This window comes from Idiotropiscis lumnitzeri, unplaced genomic scaffold (assembly GCF_059441095.1).
Source record: "Idiotropiscis lumnitzeri isolate Australia: NSW breed Sydney's pygmy pipehorse unplaced genomic scaffold, RoL_Ilum_1.0 HiC_scaffold_23, whole genome shotgun sequence".
NCBI lineage: Eukaryota > Metazoa > Chordata > Actinopteri > Syngnathiformes > Syngnathidae > Idiotropiscis > Idiotropiscis lumnitzeri.
In genome coordinates this window covers 4,317,633-4,322,714 of record NW_028283561.1, presented here as the reverse complement: position 1 = coordinate 4,322,714, position 5,082 = coordinate 4,317,633, and positions in this window count along the sequence as shown.

Below are 5,082 nucleotides of genomic sequence, written 5' to 3'. Positions count from 1 at the left end.
AGGCTTCAGGATGTCTTCTTACACTATATAAAGGTGGAAATTTACATTGGAAACGTTTGGTTTAGCTGTTATAAAAGTTTGGTTTTTTAGTGCTGTAAATGCATTTTCAGCTCGCGCTGTACACATTTGCTATGTGAGGCATTATCTCATAAGGGAAATACTGGACAATCAAATTAATGACTGCCCAGGCTTCAGGATGTCTTTTTACACTATATAAAGGTGGAAATTTACATTGGAAACGTTTGGTTTAGCTGTTATAAAAGTTTGTTTTTTTAGTGCTGAAAATGCATTTTCAGCTCGCACTGTACATATTTGCTATGAGAGGCATTATCTCATAAGGGAAATACTGGACAATCAAATTAATGACTGCCCAGGCTTCAGGATGTCTTTTTACACTATATAAAGGTGGAAATTTACATTGGAAACGTTTGGTTTAGCTGTTATAAAAGTTTGGTTTTTTAGTGCTGTAAATGCATTTTCAGCTCGCGCTGTACATATTTGCTATGAGAGGCATTATCTCATAAGGGAAATATTGGACAATCAAATTAATGGCTGCCCAGGCTTCAGGATGTCTTTTTACTCTATATAAAGGTGGAAATTTACATTGGAAACGTTTAGTTTAGCTGTTAATGAAGTTTCGTTTTTTTTAGTGCTGAAAATTCATTGTCTGCTGGCGCTGTACACTTTTTCTAAGTGTTGCAATATCTCATGAAGGAAATACTGGACAATCAAATCAATGACTTTCCAGGCTTCAGGATGCCTTTCTACACTATATAAAGGTGGAAATTTACATTTGAAACGTTCGGTTTAGCTGTTATAAAAGTTTGGTTTTTTAGTGCTTAAAATGCATTTTCAGCTCGCACTGTACACATTTGCTATGTGAGGCATTATCTCATAAGGGAAATACTGGACAATCAAATTAATGACTTCCCAGGCTTCAGGATGCCTTTTTACACTCTATAAAGGTGGAAATTTACATTGGAAACGTTTGGTTTAGCTGTTATAAAAGTTTGTTTTTTTCGTGCTGTAAATGCATTTTCAGCTCGCGCTGTACACATTTGCAATGAGAGGCATTATCTCATAAGGGAAATATTGGACAATCAAATTAATGACTGCCCAGGCTTCAGGATGTCTTTTTACACTATATAAAGGTGGAAATTTACATTGGAAACGTTTAGTTTAGCTTTTAATGAAGTTTCGTTTTTTTTAGTGCTGAAAATTCATTGTCTGCTGGCGCTGTACACTTTTTCTAAGTGTTGCAATATCTCATGAAGGAAATACTGGACAATCAAATTAATGACTTTCCAGGCTTCAGGATGTCTTTTTACACTATATAAAGGTGGAAATTTACATTGGAAACGTTTGGTTTAGCTGTTATAAAAGTTTGGTTTTTTAGTGCTGTAAATGCATTTTCAGCTCGCGCTGTACACATTTGCTATGAGAGGCATTATCTCATAAGGGAAATATTGGACAATCAAATTAATGGCTGCCTAGGCTTCAGGATGTCTTTTTACACTATATAAAGGTGGAAATTTACATTGGAAACTTTTAGTTTAGCTGTTAATGAAGTTTCGTTTTTTTAGTGCTGAAAATTCATTGTCTGCTGGCGCTGTACACTTTTTCTAAGTGTTGCAATATCTCATGAAGGAAATACTGGACAATCAAATTAATGACTTTCCAGGCTTCAGGATGCCTTTCTACACTATATAAAGGTGGAAATGTACATTGGAAACGTTTGGTTTAGCTGTTATAAAAGTTTGGTTTTTTAGTGCTGTAAATGCATTTTCAGCTCGCGCTGTACACATTTGCAATGAGAGGCATTATCTCATAAGGGAAATATTGGACAATCAAATTAATGACTGCCCAGGCTTCAGGATGTCTTTCTACACTATATAAAGGTGGAAATTTACATTGGAAACGTTTGGTTTAGCTGTTATAAAAGTTTGGTTTTTTAGTGCTGTAAATGCATTTTCAGCTCGCGCTGTACACATTTGCTATGAGAGGCATTATCTCATAAGGGAAATATTGGACAATCAAATTAATGGCTGCCCAGGCTTCAGGATGTCTTTTTACTCTATATAAAGGTGGAAATTTACATTGGAAACGTTTAGTTTAGCTGTTAATGAAGTTTCGTTTTTTTTAGTGCTGAAAATTCATTGTCTGCTGGCGCTGTACACTTTTTCTAAGTGTTGCAATATCTCATGAAGGAAATACTGGACAATCAAATCAATGACTTTCCAGGCTTCAGGATGCCTTTCTACACTATATAAAGGTGGAAATTTACATTGGAAACGTTTAGTTTAGCTGTTATAAAAGTTAGTTTTTTTAGTGCTGTAAATGCATTTTCAGCTCGCGCTGTACACATTTGCTATGTGAGGCAATTATCTCATAAGGGAAATACTGGACAATCAAATTAATGACTGCCCAGGCTTCAGGATGTCTTTTTACACTATATAAAGGTGGAAATTTACATTGGAAACGTTTGGTTTAGCTGTTATAAAAGTTTGGTTTTTTAGTGCTGAAAATGCATTTTCAGCTCGCACTGTACACATTTGCTATGTGAGGCATTATCTCATAAGGGAAATACTGGACAATCAAATTAATGACTTCCCAGGCTTCAGGATGCCTTTTTACACTCTATAAATGTGGAAATTTACATTGGAAACGTTTGGTTTAGCTGTTAATGAAGTTTCGTTTTTTTAGTGCTGAAAATTCATTGTCTGCTGGCGCTGTACACTTTTTCTAAGTGTTGCAATATCTCATGAAGGAAATACTGGACAATCAAATTAATGACTTTCCAGGCTTCAGGATGCCTTTCTACACTATATAAAGGTGGAAATTTACATTTGAAACGTTCGGTTTAGCTGTTATAAAAGTTTGGTTTTTTAGTGCTGTAAATGCATTTTCAGCTCGCACTGTACACATTTGCTATGAGAGGCATTATCTCATAAGGGAAATATTGGACAATCAAATTAATGACTGCCCAGGCTTCAGGATGTCTTTTTACACTATATAAAGGTGGAAATTTACATTGGAAACGTTTGGTTTAGCTGTTATAAAAGTTTGGTTTTTTAGTGCTTAAAATGCATTTTCAGCTCGCACTGTACACATTTGCTATGTGAGGCATTATCTCATAAGGGAAATACTGGACAATCAAATTAATGACTTCCCAGGCTTCAGGATGCCTTTTTACACTCTATAAAGGTGGAAATTTACATTGGAAACGTTTGGTTTAGCTGTTATAAAAGTTTGTTTTTTTCGTGCTGTAAATGCATTTTCAGCTCGCGCTGTACACATTTGCAATGAGAGGCATTATCTCATCAGGGAAATATTGGACAATCAAATTAATGACTGCCCAGGCTTCAGGATGTCTTTTTACACTATATAAAGGTGGAAATTTACATTGGAAACGTTTAGTTTAGCTTTTAATGAAGTTTCGTTTTTTTTAGTGCTGAAAATTCATTGTCTGCTGGCGCTGTACACTTTTTCTAAGTGTTGCAATATCTCATGAAGGAAATACTGGACAATCAAATTAATGACTTTCCAGGCTTCAGGATGTCTTTTTACACTATATAAAGGTGGAAATTTACATTGGAAACGTTTGGTTTAGCTGTTATAAAAGTTTGGTTTTTTAGTGCTGTAAATGCATTTTCAGCTCGCGCTGTACACATTTGCTATGAGTGGCATTATCTCATAAGGGAAATATTGGACAATCAAATTAATGGCTGCCTAGGCTTCAGGATGTCTTTTTACACTATATAAAGGTGGAAATTTACATTGGAAACTTTTAGTTTAGCTGTTAATGAAGTTTCGTTTTTTTAGTGCTGAAAATTCATTGTCTGCTGGCGCTGTACACTTTTTCTAAGTGTTGCAATATCTCATGAAGGAAATACTGGACAATCAAATTAATGACTTTCCAGGCTTCAGGATGCCTTTCTACACTATATAAAGGTGGAAATGTACATTGGAAACGTTTGGTTTAGCTGTTATAAAAGTTTGGTTTTTTAGTGCTGTAAATGCATTTTCAGCTCGCGCTGTACACATTTGCTATGAGAGGCATTATCTCATAAGGGAAATATTGGACAATCAAATTAATGACTGCCCAGGCTTCAGGATGTCTTTTTACACTATATAAAGGTGGAAATATACATTGGAAACGTTTAGTTTAGCTGTTAATGAAGTTTCGTTTTTTTAGTGCTGAAAATTCATTGTCTGCTGGCGCTGTACACTTTTTCTAAGTGTTGCAATATCTCATGAAGGAAATACTGGACAATCAAATTAATGACTTTCCAGGCTTCAGGATGCCTTTCTACACTATATAAAGGTAGAAATTTACATTGGAAACGTTTGGTTTAGCTGTTATAAAAGTTTGGTTTTTTAGTGCTGTAAATGCATTTTCAGCTCGCGCTGTACACATTTGCTATGAGAGGCATTATCTCATAAGGGAAATTTTGGACAATCAAATTAATGACTGCCCAGTCTTCAGGATGTCTTTTTACCCTATATAAAGGTGGAAATATACATTGGAAACGTTTAGTTTAGCTGTTAATGAAGTTTCGTTTTTTTAGTGCTGAAAATTCATTGTCTGCTGGCGCTGTACACTTTTTCTAAGTGTTGCAATATCTCATGAAGGAAATACTGGACAATCAAATTTATGACTTTCCAGGCTTCAGGATGCCTTTCTACACTATATAAAGGTGGAAATTTACATTGGAAACGTTTGGTTTAGCTGTTATAAAAGTTTGTTTTTTTAGTGCTGTAAAAGCATTTTCAGCTCGCGCTGTACACATTTGCTATGAGAGGCATTATCTCATAAGGGAAATATTGGACAATCAAATTAATGACTGCCCAGGCTTCAGGATGTCTTTTTACACTATATAAAGGTGGAAATTTACATTGGAAACGTTTGGTTTAGCTGTTATAAATGTTTGGTTTTTTAGTGCTGTAAATGCATTTTCAGCTCGCGCTGTACACATTTGCTATGTGAGGCATTATCTCATAAGGGAAATACTGGACAATCAAATTAATGACTGCCCAGGCTTCGGGATGTCTTTTTACACTATATAAAGGTGGAAATTTACA